Here is a 19,068-nt window from a genome sequence, read left to right as displayed (position 1 = left end):
TACGAATCGGAAGAGAAACTGGCTTGTTCGTCACCCAAGTGTGTGGTTGTGAACAGATGCAAAAGTTTGCCAAACTTTTTGGTTGTGGTCTGAGATGTTCGTGACGCGAGGTTCCACTGTATATGGTTATTCAATACAAATTCCAAAATGTTGAACATTCATATGATTACTTCAATCATTTGGACAAAATTAGTTGTTCAATTAATCAAATAATTGATAAAATAGTCAATAGATTGATCATTTTCAAAAAAATTGTTAATGATAGTTTAAATCTGAACAATACTGTATATTCGATCTCTTTTCGCTGTCCTGTTATTTCACCGAGTAGTAATTTCCATTTGTTTGTCCTAATGGGATCTTTACTATCATTTTTTGAGACTTTTGAATTTTAGTACTTTCATTATCTCTAACCTGCTCTGCATGTGTATCGCGCCAACATTTTTGAATTTTTTACAACATTCTACTTTGTCATCTACTCTTTGTCTTTTATTTCCAGCCCCTGGCATGGTTAAATCTCTTAGCATAAAGTCTTGTCTTGCGGGACTTGAAAAAGTCACATCTCATCCTAGGGTTAAAAGTATCGTCTTATCCCAGGATTTTTTTTATGTAATAGAAAGATGGAAAGTCATACAATTCCAAGACACTCAAAGGAAGAAGAACATCACAGCATTCCAAAGAGGACAAATACCACCATACAACTAACTTTAGGAGCTTGTTTCAAATGGTCAATTAAACTAACTATTCTCAAACCTTTTTTCTCCCACACCTCCTTGTAACATGAACATTTTAAATGGTAATACCACCATGATACTTTAATACTTTTAACATCTAAGCAAATCACAGTTTATTCAAGCGGTATCTCACAAAAGTAACTCCTAGCAGTTTTTCATTTAACTGAAGTGCAAGGGCTCCTCAATCAAGTGCCTTGAGCATGGGAATGGTGCTGTATAAATAAAATGTATCATTAATTAATTAGTCATCATTGCATCATGCCACCATGTTACAAAAAGTTGTTTTTTTTAAGTTCTTAAGCAAACTTTTCACTGTGGATGATTTTGCTCATTCCAAATGCATCTGGACAAATGGGTCTCTCGTCAATTGTGCAAGGCTTTTTTAACTTGGTTATTGAGTAGGCCATTTGTGCTTATTAGAAATGTTTCTTTCTTTAAATTTTTTTTCACTAACCACATAACTTTCTGACTTTAATTTTCCCTGCAATTTGTGAATTCTGCTCTTTTCTAGCATGTAGAAAATTCCTACTTTCTAAATATCTCTTAAGATTAATAAGTTTGTAAACTGTATGGGTTAGGAATTCTAAGCACAAAACAAAGTTGACATGTAATGTTACTCTTGATTTTTGTTTTGTTTTTGTTTTCAACCTTGATTGCTGAGTATATATAAAAGGATTTGTTCAAGAAAAGAGAGGATGTGAATTTGAAAAAAACTAATGTCTATAATAAACATAACACTGGTATCAGTAAGCTGGCAGAATATAACTGTTAACACAAGAAGGTGCAACTGCTCTGCGTGCCATTACATCCCATTACACCATAGGCTTACCTTTCCTTTTTAGTGATTTTGTAGTCCTCAGTCCATTTTGAGAGTGCAGACCCCATGTCTTCTTAGTAGTATGCAAGCTTTTATGTTGTTTTTAGGTCTGAGTTATAATTATTTGAATTGGCAACTTTAAATAGTGCAGGTACTTCTGCTAGAGGCTTTGCACTCTGTGCTGTAGGAATATGATTCAGTTTCTGCTACCCTCTACCCTACCCTTTTGCTAACCAATAACAGATGGTGGATAAATAAAGCTCAAAGCTTAAGAAATATAAAACTATTATCAGGGTTAATTAAAGCATGTTTAATAATGAAAACGATGTCTGGTTGGAGGAGTTGTAGAGGACTTGAGCATATTTAAATGTGTGTTTTTGTCCTGTTTGATTTAGTCTTTCTTTATAACTGCAAATGTGTTGACAGATGATATCACAAGTACTATTTTTAATAAAGGCAATTTGTGAGCAGAGCTCTTTATATTTAAAGAAAATAAAAAGGAAGAAACTTTAGAGCTGAACAAATGTCAATTAGTTCTGATCATCAAGTTATGATCTTGTTTTCCTGCTCAACTGTTTCGGTTCTCCCTTTACTTGAACATTTTGAACATTAGAACAAATTAATTGAGCCTGACATATGCATATTTTCAGCATCTTAATATGAGTGATTAACTATTTTCTGTCACAGCAAATGAAATACAGCTTTTATAGTTGTATAGGTTATTTATCCTCAACCAGTCATAACAACGCATTATTTATTTTTCTTATTTTTCCACACAGGTTGATTGACATGCTAGAATGGACACCAGACTGGAAATGCTGAAACAAATTAATATTTTATACAAATTATTCAAATTGGCAAGACATTATCTATTCAATGATGGTGTCATCATAGAACATAACTTAAATGAAATTAATCAAGATTAAGTGTCTTTATCTTTGGTTCAACTGTTGTATTTTTGAAAAAGGTTGGAAAGACTTACTGTACAATGAAAGATATTTCAGGACAAACACTATTTATTACTTCTTTTTTAAAATCATTGTAAGTAAATTCACATCTGAAACAAATTTAGAGATTCTGTTGACTAGAAAGGATAATTATCGTATATAGCCAGTCATTTTGTAACCCCCTTAGTCCTGAACAGGGTTACAGGGGGTGCCAGAGCCTATCCTAGCTAGAAGCAGGTGCAAGGGAGGAACAAACCCTGGACAGGGTGCCAGTCTATTGTAATGTGAACACACACACACACCCACGCCAAACACACACTAGGGCCAGTTTAGGGCCGCCAATCCACCTAACCTGCATGTCTTGGAACTTTGGGAGGAACCCAGAGCATCTGGTATAAACCCATTCAGCCACTGGGTAAACATGCAAACTCCATGCAGGGATGACCCAGGACGTGAACCCTGGTCTCCTTAATGTGAGGCAGTAGGCCTACAGCAGCACCACCATGCCACCCTAATTAGAGTATACACCATCTCAAAAATGGCAAGGTATATAAATTTAACCAATAAATTACCTAGAAGTTCCCCATTTACAGTACATTGTCTTTCTTTATAAAGAGAACAGCTAATTGTTTGTCCCAGACGTAGGTCTAGATTAGTTGTTCTCATACTCAGTCCTGGCCCTGGGGAGCCCAAGTGGATGCAGGTTTTTGTTGCAAACAGCTTCTGCTGTAAATTAGACCCTAGCAAGCTGTTATTTACTAGTTTCTATATTTTAGAGTCCATATAGAAACTATAAAACTAAGCTTGGCAAATTTGTATTTAAATGTACAAAGCATATGTGTATGTCGCATAGGAATAGCTTAATTGTTTTTTAAGCATTGTTTTTAAGATTATCATCATCATCATGATTTTCATTTTGCTTTTCCAAGTTTTCTGCTTACTTATTCTTTTATTCATATGCATATATATATTCATATTTATATTTATTCATATATACATTATATCATATTTATTAATAAACACATCAGTGGGTCTGAAACTGATATAGTTGCAACCTTTAATCATTCATTTGCCTAGGTGTCTACTGTACTTGCTTTTAATTGTCATTAATATAATCAAGGGAACAAAATACATGGGAAAAAAAAAATTAACAGAAAAACAACAAAAAGGAGTTAAACAATTAATTAAATACAAATATTTTAAAATGTTTTACAAATGTAAAAAGCATACTTATGTGCTTTGTCTGGTGCAGAATTAGTGAACATTAAAAAAACATCTAATTAAAATAAGATCAATTACTGGTAAAATGACTCACTGATTATAATAATGGTTGGAACAAAAGTCTGTATAGGATCGCAAGGACTGAGTTTGTGAAACACTGAACAGTAGAACATTGGAACAATCTAAACAAGAACAGGTCATTCAGCCCAACAAAACTCACCAGTCCTATCCACTTAATTCTTCTAAAAAAAAATCAAGTCCAGTTTTGAAAGTCCCTAAAGTCTTACTGTCTACCACACAACCCTTCACAAGTTTCCAACTGTACCCCCGTGTTCTTGATGAACTTAATTTAAAATAACAGCCTTGATCCACTGGACTAATTTCCTTCATAATTTTAAACACCTTAAACATGTCTCCTCTTTATTTTCTTTTGCTTAAATTAAAAAAACCTCAGCTCTTTCTTCATAATTCATCCCCTGTAGCCCTGGAATCAGCCTAGTTGCTTTTCCCTGGACTTTTTCTATTGCAACTAAGTCCTTTTTGTAGTCTGGGGATCAAAACTGCACACAGTACTCCAGGTAAGGCCTCACCAGTGCGTTATAAAGCTTGAGCATAACCTCCTTGGACTTGTACTCTACATACCGTGCTATATAAACTAATATTCTGTTAGCCTTCTTAATGGTTTCTGAACACTGTCTGCCAGTTGATAGTGTAGAATCCACTACAACTCCTAAATCCTCATCATAAGGTATACTTTCGATTTTCAGACCTCCCATTGTGTATTCAAACCTAACATGTTTACTTCCTATGTGTAATACGTTACCATATACTTACATTAAATTTCATCTGCCACAAATCTGCCCAAGCCTGTATGCTGTCCTAGATCCTATGCAATGATTCAACAGATTCCAGATTATCTGCATTTAGGTATCATCTGCAATCTTAACTAGCTTCTTACTAATGTAGATAGAGCTTTTTTATTTGTATTTGAACAAGGATATCTAAAGAGCACATAACCTATTTTAAAATATCTTTGTATTACAGTGGGAACCTAAAATAACTTCAAGGACTTCTCAATGGACAAGAAATTATTGTTGAAAGATTAAACAGAGAATTATTATGATACCTATTCCAAGATGACCCACAGAAGTTCAGTGGAATTTCCTAGATAAAACTGACCAAACCACCTACCAGATCATAGTTTTCTACTTAGGCAGCCCAGAAAATCTTTCTTTACTGCTTTAACAGTGTGGACATCTGAAACGGTTTTCTCTGAATGTGATTTTTTGCATTGAAAACTTTTGGGAAATGCATATTGAGGATTGTGGAAAGAATAACCATAACCTTCCAATGTTGTCCCTATTGTTATTCTATTCAAAATATGACTAATGCCCCAACTTTGTTTATTAAATCTCAAAATGCTCTATTTGCACTGCCTGCAAGAAGAAAATGAAATGCAATATTTAGAAGGAGTCTCCCAAACAATCTATGGTTCTAAATGCTGACCTTTACCCTTACCATCTTGATGTAAAATCTTTTGAACATTAAGTGTATATTCAATATCTATTCATCAGTACATGCAATTACTTCTTCAAATATTGCTAACTGATTTGTAAAGCACCCGTGATGGCTGACATAATAGGCACACTATATTCACGCCAAGCTAAAGAAGAAAAATGATTGGGCTTTTAATATTCCATTATATGATTTCTGAAGAACACATAAATACATATTTATTTTACATAATGCCCTTGACACTATGCCTATTCAAACATAGCTGTCCAAGTTCAGGGTCCAATTTAGTACAGATGAAATTCTTGGTGGTTAGTGGTAACTACTGAAACAGTAACAATTAAAAATCCAGTAGTAGATTCCTAGTTTAGATATGAATATTGAGATGTGTACCTCGTAGCTAGGTATAGGAAAAGACTTTAACCATAAAGCTAAAGTAGTGTTTATTAAGAATTGTATAGTGAGAGTGTTGGGACAGTACAAAGGCCTGCACGAGAAGTTCTCAACTAACAATTATTAATATTATGTGAGCAGCAAAGATAAATTTAACACCCTAGTTAATGCTTTGTGCTTGAAACAGTAATTTATTGAATTAAAGACCGTAATAAGAATGACTGTTTATAGAGAGAAGGAGGAAGAGGGCAGAGAAAAGGCAGAGATTAATATTCAAAGGGAAGTTAAAAGATGATGAAAGTGCTGAATAGAAATGAATAATGTGACAGATAGAAATGTTGAGGAAATTCTACTTTTTATGGGGAAAAGCCATTCAAAACAGCACTCCTTTGTCTTATTACTTTTGGTAGTGAAGTAAATCACGTCTGAAGAAGAACTAATCTTGGAGAAATTTGGCAATCTTGTGTCAGGCTGCTTCTTGATGTTCTTCCCCGAAAGACTCAACTGTGTATTATAGTCTTGGTGCAAGTCAAGAGCTAGAATCTACTGTCTTAATTTGTTCTTTAGAGAAATTAAACAATTAAATGGACAGATTTAGAGACCAATCTAACTCCAGAGAAGAGCTTCAGTGAAAACGTAACTGCAAGATAACAAGAAAACGACTTCTTAAAAATAATTTTATTGTAAGGATTCCAGAGTGCACATCAAGGTATCATTCCAAGAGTTGAGAAGAGTAAGCAGTAAACAATTTGCCTTTAAGTTGTTTGTGAACATGTAACCATTTTATCATTTTCATGAGTACATATCATATGTGAATGTGAATACAAGGGGCCAGATTTGTTCTTTACTGTTGTGTTCTTCAAAATTGTAATGTTATCATACATTTGGTCAGCTGTGACCCTTAATTAGATTTATTTGGTTTTATTGAGTTATATAGTTTGATTAATTTATTTAACTAAATGAGGAAGGTGTTTATGAGGTTTTCTTTATTGAATATTGGTAAGTCGTGAGGTTTACTGTCAGGTTAAAATAATGGCATCATACTAGCCTAGACAGTGTTATCATTGGTTTGGGTTTGTATCTGTTAAAATGGCTCTCCTAAGGACCTGCTTAAGTTAGAAGGTGCTCAAATGGCCATTTCTGTAAAATTAATATGGATGCCTGACTCTGCATTGTGAGCAATTTATGAAGGGTTACTTATATACTCTTAAATTTTCTGGATTATCAAAAGAAACAACTTTATAGAGCAACTACACAATGTTGACAATGACTTCAATACATACAAAAAGCAAGAGCAAATGAGCCAGCTGTGAAGTAATGTGAACACTGTTGATACTTTCCGCAGGAAGACCACTAAAAGTAAGGTGACCATTCGTCCCCATTTTCCGAGGACAGTCCCCTTTTTCGGACAACTGTCCCCACTCAGAAACATGTCCCCGTTTTGTCCCAGGTTTAAGATTTCGTCACCAGTTTCAGCAGGTTCACTTTTTTAAATGTATCTCATCACCACGATAATTTGAACTCGGCACGTGTGCGCGGTGTTTTGATGGAGGTTATGCTTTATCCTGCAACTTTGGCGAGAAATCACGTGATAAGCTTTCGCTTTGTACTCTGTAGTGTTTAGAGTCCCTACTCGTGATCTGTAGATTCTAGCCCCCACCCCCATGTCCCCGGATTGCCCCAAAAAATTCTGGTCACCTTACTAAAAGGCAAACTGCTGATGGCCAACAGAGAAGAGATAAAAGAAATGGCAGTGATATAGGTAACAAAATGAAGTTTCACCTGGAGCATCAATGTGAAATTTAAAGGCAACTATCAAGTACAACTCCAAGGCTATAATAATTTTCATAGAGTAGAATACATAATGTATTAATACACTTTGAGGATTTCACCTGATAAAAACCTACTAAAAATGTAATCCTTTATGTTTTCAGGCTGCTGTTTTTTATTATTATTTTTTTTATAAATTTCCACTCTCACATCATTTTCTTCATCATTTCTCCTTTCTTTTTAAAAGTCCTACATAAATGTCAGCTGTCTTGGCCATGTTTCCGTCACCCATTTTTTATTTATCTCTTTACTTTCGTATGTTTACTAATATTTACTACTTCCTTTCAGGCTTTTTGACATATTTTGAGGGACATCAACAAGTGTAAGAAATTAAGTATCAGTCATTTTTAAATGATGAAGTAGTAGCTTCTAAGAGCAGACAGACATTCAAAAAAAAACCTAATCAGTAGATGTACTGTAGACGTACAGAGTCAAAGGTTTTTTAGGTTTGTATATTTTTGTGTCTTCTTAGGGCAGTACATGCAATAAATACTCTACATTGAAAGGAATATAGGGGATAAAAGGAAAGTCAAAATGATGTTTAGAGAATGAATGGACCAAAACATCACATTTTTAATTGTACAGGAATTGAAAATGTGCTTACTTTAGTACTGAGATATGTTTTGGTGCTCTTTATTAGAAAGCATGCTGTATCTCTTTCGTGTTTGAATGCACATACGTACATCCTGACAAAATCTCTCTCAAGACAAGGCTGATATTTCCCAGTGAACAATTTTCAGTACTGCTGATTCCTTGTTTCTCCTTTTTGCAAATGGCTTGTCTTCAGAGGTTTTACTCAGCAGATAGTGAAAAGATTAGCGAGCCCATCACTTAGCTTCTAACTATTGTGCCCTCAGTAACAAAAGAAGAAAAAAATCATTGCACATCCCAATATTGTAATCTTTTATAGAAATCATAACTTTGCCTGCTTTTGAAATGACCCATGAAATGAATCTCTTGTCAGGTAATAAAACCTGCAGCCCCTTGCAAATGGTTTCATATTTTACATCGAGTCGATGTATGACATTGGTGGTTCTTGTTTTGTAACGGATTTACTGCCTGCCGCCTCAACGACTGAAAATCCTTCACAATTGATGGCATACATAGTTACAAGTGAAATGATTCTTGGGTTATTTCAGCATCCCAACACCTCCCTCCTTCTTCTCACCACTATACTTATTAAAAAAAAAAGTGATTGCTAAACCTGATTTTTTTTTTTTAATGAAAGTAACCTTAAGTAGACATGTGTGCATATGGGAGATGCTGCTGAACGTCAGTGTGGTCTGATAGGAAAAATGTCTGTAATTTTTCTGGTTTGGGATTGTTAAAAAGGAAAATAATTTTTTTCTCCTCATCTTGCAGGCTTTAAAATACACTTAATTCATGCAATGTTATATATCTGAGAACAACCAGTCAGTAAGCTTATACATTCTGATACACACAGCAGTTTTCTCTTTAACAATAAGTGCAAAACCAACAATGCATTCTTTATGTTTTACACTGGGCAGCATGGTGGTGCAGTGATTAATGTCTTACAGGCACAGCATGATGGGTTTAAAATCCAGTGCAGCTTGGGCACTGCCCCTGTGGACTTTGAATTTCCTCCCTGTATCTTATCTTATCCTCCCTGTATTTTACAAACTTTGGAATTCGTCCTACATCTCTAAGATGTGCATGTGAGGTGAAATTGTGATCCTAAATTAGGTGTGTGAATGATTTTGCCCTGATGATAGACAATCCCCAGCTTTAAACATCCATCCATCCATCCATTTTCCAACCTGCTGAATCCGAACACAGGGTCACGGGGGTCTGCTGGAGCCAATCCCAGCCAACACAGGGCACAAGGCAGGAACCAATCCCGGGCAGGGTGCCAACCCACCGCAGGACACACACAAACACACCCACACACCAAGCACACACTAGGGCCAATTTAGGATCGCCAATCCACCTAACCTGCATGTCTTTGGACTGTGGGAGGAAACCGGAGCGCCCGGAGGAAACCCACGCAGACACGGGGAGAACATGCAAACTCCACACAGGGAGGACCCAGGAAGCGAACCCAGGTCCCCAGGTCTCCCAACTGCGAGGCAGCAGTGCTACCCACTGCGCCACCGTGCCGCCCCAGCTTTAAACAATACTTGTAACTGTTCAGTTGTGGATTTCAACATTTTGTATATCAATATTGTAAATCATAAGGTATTGCACTAGACAGGATGGTTTTGCAGTGGTTAGTACTGCTGCTTCACAGCTTTAAAGAGACTGGTCTAAACCTCAATGTACTCACTTTGTGCATCTTTTCCTTTTTTATGTTTTTCCATGGTGTGTTTTTCAGTGGATACTCCTGTCTTCCTTTCACATCTCAAAAGCATGCAGGTTGGCTTGTTTGAGGTCTAAACTGGCATGGATATATACAGTATGTAAATGTGGTTGTCTTTGGTGAATTGGCATTCCACCCAGGCTTTGTTTCTGCCTTGCACCTAATTTTGTCAGGACAGACACTGGTTCCTCACAGCACTGAACTGGAAAAAATGAGACCTGAAAGGAATGCATGGAAAATGTTTTACCTAAAGGTATGTCACTGTTATGGCAGAGGAAGTTAATGCACCTCTACATATTGGCATAACATCAGTCAGAATGGCATAGACAATACTTTTTTTAATATATTTTGTAGCTTTTTAGTACTCTTAGTGTTGGGCTAGCAGTTGCCAGTTTGAGTGTATCTAAGGATGAATGCAGTGATAATTTAAAGTTGCTTTTATTTTGAAATGTGTGGATGGAAATTACACAAGTTTAAATAGAGAACAGGGCATGTTCCCTAGGCACATCCAGGGATGTTACACTGTAAAATACATCTATAAAATAATAGTTTGCCAATAAACAGTATAAGTAAAACCTAAAAAGATTTCAGTTTCAGCTATAGTATTTATGACTTGGTGTGAAACTTATACATGACTGTTGGATATAATGTTTTTTATTAGTATTTTCTGCATGACCTTGGTCATGCCTTTCATTCCAAAAACGTTTTTAACTATATGACAATTCAAAACTTACTGTAATACATGTAAATAGATAATGCAATGAAAGTGTATTGTGTCCTCATTATTATGTCAAATAAGAAATATCCAGAAAGTATTTATTCAGACATTCCAGCAAACTAATATATGTTATAAAGAATTTATTTTCTTTCTTTTTTAATTCCACTCTAATGTGGAAAGAACAAAAATCCACCAATCCCCCCCCCCCCTCCCCCGCAAAAAACAACAAATACTGAGTGAATTCATTGTGAAAGAGGACAGTGTAAAATATACACCTCAGTATATAATACCTCAGCTACCTCAATAACGCCATAACCTGACCTTCGATTAAGAACTTATTCATTTATATTTGACCATTGTTTTCAAAGCATACAATTAAAAAGAAAAAACATAACAATACTTATAATAATTAAATATTAATTACATAAAATTCAATAAGTAGTAAAAAATAATGAATGTATGTCATAGTAGTACAAAGAAACTTTTCACGCTCAATCATGGAACAGTTCTGTTCAAAATGCGTTTTTTGCAGATTTATCAACTTTCCTTTAGCTTATAAGATTACATTACAATATGTAAAAACACAGTTCACACAAAAACTGAAAGCAATACAACATTGCTAATATTTATGCTTAAAATAAAATTGAAATAAGTTAAACTGAACTCTCAATATCCCTGCCCTAAACAACACAGAGAATCTTAGGAGGAAGGTATCTTGTTCACATATCAGGAAAAAATGAAGTAGAAGATTTTTCTTATGATTGTAAATTGGAACCTAATGTAAGACCTTTCACCCTGAATTCTTTATTATTCAAATGTGACACATATATATTAGTCAGAATTAGGGTAGGGGATATGTGCCATGGACTGGTACAACTGATCCCTTCTGTAAAAGCTTACTTTGTGAAGCCAATTACCATCTTCCATTATAGTTATTAGAGAAACCTATACGTATTTTTATATTTCAATTCTTAATCTAATTATATAATTTTAATCTTTGGGAGTATTACTGCTCATATATATTTAAAACAGCATAGTTTCCTCACCACTATAAAATGGTGCCCTTCAGAGCCCAAAATCTCTGGGTAGCTATGAGGTTAGAGTGAAAATATGGTCAACCAAGTCTTTTTCAAACAAGATTGACCCAACTATTTAAATGTATATGCAACCTACAAAAATACAATATCTGACCTCAAGGAACTAAGATGTAAAAAAAAAGAAGAAGCTGTTCCTCTTTTTTAAGATTTTTTAAACATGTTTTAATGTTTAACGTTTGTATTATATTTAAATAACTTCTTCTTCTTGTGTTCATGATTAAGACCTTTCATGACCTATATTACAAAATGTAATGACTAGTCTCAATTTTTTTTTATGGTTAGTTTTTCAAGACAGGGAAAGAAAAAACACAGACAAAGAAAAAAATCTTTATATTTTTTAACTTACAGCAAAACCTTTTCCCATGTAGATAACACAAATGGTAAAGTCTCATAAGGACATAGAAAAAGACAAATATAACGCTCTGTCTCCCTTCTCTCCCTAACTACTCCCTATCCCCACCCTCAGTCTTATCTCAGCAACAAGGCTATGATCAAACATTTCAATGTCCTTGTCCCCTGCCATGCCATGAAACATGGCATATCCAAAAGACAGATTTCCCCTGAAAATGGTGAACTAATAAGTTGCCGAGGACAAGAAATGATAAGCAGGATTATTGGGATTTTCCTTGTCTCCTGAAAAAAACTTAAATGCTTCTCACAGGGCTTTGTCAATAGCTTACTTAAGCAGCACTGAGCCAACAAGACAAGATTAATGTACCTTCATTAACTTCATTTACTTTATTGTGCAGCACTATACAGTCCATTTTTCCATTTTTATCATTAACATTCCACCCTCACATAGAGTACAGACTTTCTTTTGCTGGAATTTTCCTTTATGAGACATTTAAGTCATCTTTTGGGATCAGTGATGTATTTTTATGGAAAAGGAGTGTATAGTGAGGCAAATAATCAGTGTGACATGTGCAAACGTTGTGTAGTGTAGATGGCACAAATTGTGCAGACTTCTTTTTTTTTTTTTGTTTAAATATACAGTACTGTATATGATACATTATATAGATGGACGGATGGATGTTTAAAGACAAGAAGAGAGGGAGGGAGGGAGAAGAGGTAGCACTTACTGATCATCAACCAATTAAGTGCACTTAATTAGAAGCTCTAAATAAAATTAGCTTCTTAAATGGAATCAGTAAGGATGCAATCACTTTTTGTTAAGTAAATAATGACAACACCCCAAATATATGTAATGTGTAACCTCAGATTAGATTTTTTTTTTTGGAGAGAGTGATGATTGTTAGCCATGTCCTGGTATATGATACTAGAAAGAGTATGTAGTAATTTTTTACATCCTTTACCATATCCTTACTTTTCTAAGAGAAAGGTTCATATTCACCATTTCTGTCATTTTTTTAAGAAAATGAGGCTTAACCAAGAATTACCTTATGGCCAAGTGATCATCCTGATGTTTTCTGAATAAATGTGTGAGCAAAGGAAATTTGGCTTCCATTATTGCAGGAATGCTCTTATACCCAACAAGATAAGGGGAATCCAGTGAAATAGCTACACAACTATGTGTTTGGTTAGAGCAACAGGCTGTCACCCCCATGTACAGAAATACATCACACTGTGTGATCTACCTGATAACATATTGGGCCTTCAACTGATACTCACAAAGATGTAACTCCATTCATGGCATCATCAGCTAATTATAAACCAGTGTCAGGCCTCCTTAGAGGCTTTTTTGGTATTGTTAATCACTACTGGATTTCTATAAGGAGACAACATAGTGCACTGTAAAACAACATTCTCTTACAGCACATCACCATAACAGCTCTTGTCAATGCTCCATAAGCTATGATAAACTGTTGTCTGTGCTGCCCTTTAGGACCTGTGCTGTTTGTTGACCCTGTTACTTATCATACAGTCTTTGCAGGTAGGTAGCTGGGTAGGCAGGTAGATTTTATTATTCCAGATGGGAACATAAGGCATTGTTACACTAATACAAGGAAATGAGCCAAAACAGAAAAACTGACAGCCATCGTTATCATATATACACACACTCAATTATTCAAAGAAAAATGATTACCTTTAACAATCTATATATATATAAAATTCTTTTCGTGTTTGAAACGGAAATTACGTATGAGCGTTTGAAATGGAAATTACGTATGACCACAGAGGAACAGGAAAAACATTTTTAATAAACCTGATTCTTGCCGAGAGAGCGAGTGGTGATATAGCTCTGGCTGTAGCGTCATCGGGAATCGCTTCTACATTATTACATGGAGGCCGTACAGCACATTCGGCATTGCAATTACCTTTAAACCTCGCTCATGACGAAAATCCAATTTGCAACATATGCAAGGGCTCTAGAAAGGCTAAAGTCTTGCAACATTCAAAGAAAATAGTTTGGGATGAGTGCACCATGGCACATAAAAGAGCTTATGAAGCCTTGAACCGAACAATGTAAGATCTCAGAGATCCTAGCAAAATAATGGGAGGCACTGTCGTTTTACTCGCAGGAGATTTTCATCAAACATTACCAGTTATTCCACGAGGGACACCAGTGGATGAACTCAACGCGTGTTTAAAATCCGTGCTTCTCCCATGGTCAGTTATATGTCGCGTGTTCTCGGGTTGGTACACCAAAAAATGTATACATTTATGCACATAATGGCCAAACAAAAAAATGTAGTATACTCGAAAGCACTGCAGTAGTACTCAATGTATCTCTACTTCTTAAATGTTAATGTTTTACTGTTTAATAATTTATATGCTTCTTATATGTAGATCAAATTCTTTTATCAAAATATTTTACTGTTGTGTCCTGCGGTGGGTTGGCACCCTGCCCGGGATTGGTTCCCTGCCTTGTGCCCTGTGTTGGCTGGGATTGGCTCCAGCAGACCCCCGTGACCCTGTGTTCGGATTCAGAGGGTTGGAAAATGGATGGATGGATGGATATTTTACTGTTTAATAATTTATATTTATATGCAATGTGCTTCTTATATATTACTTCATATTCTCGTATGATAATGATGCTAATAATGTTGTTTATATTAATTTCTATGTTATTGTAAATGTTCTTTATTTGTTGAAAAATAAAATTGGCAATTAACAAACTTATTTTATAAATACTACATTTTATTTTTTTCCCTTGCACTCAGTGAGCAAAGTCACTGGGTAATCAGCTAGTACACAATAAAAATAATAATTCAGAATTCAGCAGCATCCCTACAAGTAGCAGAATTCCAAATACTTAGAGCCCCAAAAGTGAAAATATTCTTAAATCTGTTGTTAGAAATAGCTGAAATTTAGGAAAAAAAGGATGCCTAATGTCTGACAAATTAAGTCCACTTTCTGTCAGACTTGTTTATAATATAGCTTAGTGACACAGGTCTGCAGCAAACCAGTAATTCTACTACTGATTTTTACAAGGTTGTTAAGATAATTTATATTCTAAATGCTGAGGTTGCCAAACCAACATATAAAAGCAAATATAACAATTGATTCAATAAGACTTGTCATTATGGCTTTGGGGCAGCACAGTGGCACAGTGGGTAGTGCTGCTGCCTCGCAGTTGGGAGACCTGGGGACCTGGGTTCGCTTCCCGGGTCCTCCCTATGTGGAGTTTACATGTTCTCCCTGTGTCTGCATGGGTTTCCTCCAGGGCGCTCCGGTTTCCTCCCACAGTCCAAAGACATGCAGGTTAGGTGGATTGGCGATTCTAAATTGGTGCTTGGTGTGTGGGTGTGTCCTGTGGTGGGTTGGCACCCTGCCCGGGATTTTTCCTGCCCTGTGTTGGCTGGGATTGGCTCCAGCAGACCCCCGTGACCCTGTGTTAGGATATAGCGGGTTGGATAATGGATGGATGGATAGATTATGATTTTGTCCTCTTTAAAACAATTGCATTCGTTAAGAAGGAATAGCCATGTATACCCCTCCTTACAAATTTGTTCTGTGTTAAGATCGAAGTTCAGCCTGTTATCTATGTTTGCCGCTAGGTATACTCTCTGGTTGGAATCATTTCAAAACAACTGCATCCTTTTGCGAATGGCTGACGTCAGCGGCCTTCCAGATCTCTAACAGGGCATGTGTGACAACTTCTGGTATGCCAGCTAAGATAATTGTCTTCCTGGATGAGCAGTTTCACAATGCTTGTTTTATGATGCCACATGGCTTCTTTTAGCAGTTGCCATATCCATATCTAGATGTACCACTATGCATTTATAGTTAATATTAAAAGCTGTGTTGTGTAGCCCCTTTCCTGGAACAATACATTTCTCTGATTTGCATTATTTTTTTATTCACACATTACCTGTTAAGTTCACTAGCATTTATAAAATAAATACTGCATTGCCTTTGGGTAAAATGATATTTTTTCATGAAATATACATTCAACTTCATTTACCATACATCTGTTCAATTCTTAACTCTATCCAGGTCTATTTATGTTGAATTAGATGGCTCCAGGCTATCTGCTGTATGTGAGCAATTAGCACTGACTGACTGATTTCTACAGAGGTATGGGATTGGAACAGAGCACTGATACATCCTGTATCAGACCTCCAAGGAAGAGAGAGTAAGAGCGAGAGAGAGAACAATACTAGCAAAAGGAGATGTCCTGCTTGTACTAGAGTGGTAGCACAGTGGCCATAGAGGCCAATATGTTCTACATATATTGCTAGGTGCCCAAAAATGACAATAGTTGGGTCATAAGCAGATTAGGGTGTGATTTTGATGAAGTATGCCATGACAGGAATGCAGGACCATGAAGGTGTTGACAGGAATTTAGGTCATGTTACCTTCTTAATGATGAGGACAGACAGGAATTACATTGCAGGAGGTGATGGACAAACTGGGAGCATGCTGCCACTTTAAGGATGATATATTAGCTGAGAGGCAAGGGAAGATTCAAGGATGTAGAAACACTAAGAGAGCTATCCCAGTGGCACATTGGTTAGAAGTGCTAAAGACAGGTCTCATATATTAAGTATGAAACCCTGAGGGCTACACAATGCATCAAAAGTGAGGTAGAACCTTCAGTCTTGTGGTTTAAAGTTCAGTACCTTACCAACTATACTGCCCAACTAGACATGAGCAATGCCTTCTCCAATTCAGTGAATGCTTTAGAAAATTAAGTGAATTGACTTGTGGGTGCACAATGGATAAGCTGCCACCTTGTCATGTTAATGTGAAAGTTTGTTCTTTAAAACATAAACCATAAAGTACAATATTAAATGAAAAGATGGTTTTTTGTGGCCTTAAAAATGATGGGAACTCATCATTTTGTCTTTTTATAAGAATGGAAACTTTGAGTGCAGTACATTTTTTATATCGATTCCCACTGCACCAAAAATAGCAATAAAACTCTAACCCACAACAAAAACATGTTGGTGAATGTTTATCTAAATTTTATAATATGAGATTATAAGTTAAAACAGGCAATTCAATTCCAGCCCATTTAAGTCCAAGGTAAACAATACTATTAGTATTTAGTGATCATAAGCAAAGCAGTGCTTGTCATTTATATCAGAACATGTTCAATGGAAATGTTCATCTTATAGGACTATTTAAGGCTTAAACCAATCGTCACAGTTCTTATATGTGTGCCTAAAATTTGTCTCTTTAATGGTTAAAAGCAAATTCCATTTATCAAATCAAAAGGCAGATGTTTGGCTATGGAAAGAAGCCAACCTGAGCCCTGATGGGGAACCATTATTTTTTCATTTACACATAGAGAAACAATCAAAAATATACAGTACATAATACAATAGATATGCAAAGAACAGAATATAAAATGGCACATAATAGTAAGCTTTGATAGAGGATTTTTTTATATCTTCTATTAGCTTCTGTTGAAAGCTGTATACTAAAGTTAATGACTGATTGAATGCAGAGCATCTAAAAGGCTGGGGTATCTGTTTCTTGGCAACAAAATCTACAATTTGCATTCTGATTTCAAGCAGCAGGCTGATTCAATGAATGGGTCAGTGGTTGAGCAGAGATGTAAGCTGTGAAATGAGGATGCTTTAGCTTTCTGAAGAACACCTGCCAGATGCACACCAATTACATGCAATATACAGCAGCAGGCACATATTTGAACCTGCACACATATGTCTTTGAATCTAGCTCCTTTGCCATTCTTCCTACCAATTTATTTGTATAGCACCTTTCAAAGTGGTGGCTGTTGGAGCATATGCAAGTTAGGTAATTTCTCTGGATCACAATATCAGTAGCAGAATCAGAGCAGTGCCTGTTCTGCAACACTGCCCAAAAAACATTATTTTATACAGGGCCATCTTAAATCTGTTAAAAATCTTTATTATTTCTTAGATACATATTTACATGCACAATACCTTCAAAGTGCCATTCACACTAGAGTTAACCTCATGCTTCAGATATATTGTTATGGAACCCTTTATGGTGAAAATCCTCTTAAAAAGCCATTCATGTACAACACAATACTAATATTGTACTGAATGCATTGTATCTTATATAATTAGACGCAGGTCAGGGCAAGTGACTCTTTCTGGATAGCAGGATTGGTTCTGCTCACTTTCCATATCAACTACAGCATACTGGAATGAATGGCCTGATCTTTGACCAGCACTACTCGTATATTGAGAGGGGTGTGTGGGATAATGTGATTTACAAAATAAAAGAGAGGGACAATCTTCATCTTACTACTGGAATTTAAAGGAAAAACTTGTTAAATAAGCTATGTCACTTTTGAAATTAATCAAGTTGGTTCGTTAAGAATCGTCTCTGTTTTCAGAAATTCTAGTCCTGAGTCAAAGAGCTTCTAACATTGATTCAAACAGTCACCTGTTGACAGCCAGCAAACTTTGGTATGGAGCAGGAAGAGATTGAATTCTTCATCGTTTTCAATAAAAACTTGTTCAAACAATCTGTCATTTAATTAATGACTTCTAATTATGTTGGCTGCTGTAATTACATAAAGTAATGACCTATGTATGCGATCACTCAGGTTTTTGGCAACTAAATGTTGACAATGAATCACACAATATATAGCAAATACATGGGGCTCCGTCTTTTTTAAAATAAACAAAACTGCAGTGGAGCTCTACCATCGCTGGAGTGCAATCGGTAGCAACTGACAAGATATTATTCAGAGGGTTTTCTTTTGCTTTAAAAGTATCAATCCTCCTTTAGCATCAGTTGGTAATTTTTTAGCAAATAATAATTCTTGGTGATTTTTTTCTTCTTTTATGTATTGTACATATCCTAAAAGTAAGGCTTCATTTCATGATTAAATGGACTCATCATGTTGTATAGAGAACTGAGTTATTTTTAAATAATCACATAATGAGTCATTAACATCCTGAGCCATCTGATCAGTTCTATGTTGCACTGTGCTATGGTTCAAAATAATTTTCTTCATGATATCAGATACTGGCTTATGCAGTACAGTGAGTATGGCCTCCTTGACAGCTGGTAGGATTACTTCTACCCCAATCCTATGTGGTTTTCCTGATTTAGCAATTAGTAAGGAAATGTAGCACAACC

The 19,068-nt window shown here is 35.8% G+C and overlaps 1 protein-coding gene across 1 annotated transcript in view; it reads right to left on the bottom strand.

Annotated features, from left to right (window-relative positions):
- Nucleotides 1-19,068, bottom strand: part of LOC114649561 (GDNF family receptor alpha-2-like) — a 435,940-nt gene that overhangs the window by 259,435 nt on the left and 157,437 nt on the right. The window lies entirely within an intron of this gene.

Source organism: Erpetoichthys calabaricus, chromosome 1 (assembly GCF_900747795.2).
Source record: "Erpetoichthys calabaricus chromosome 1, fErpCal1.3, whole genome shotgun sequence".
Lineage (NCBI taxonomy): Eukaryota > Metazoa > Chordata > Cladistia > Polypteriformes > Polypteridae > Erpetoichthys > Erpetoichthys calabaricus.
This window is presented reverse-complemented; position numbering and strand designations above follow the sequence as displayed.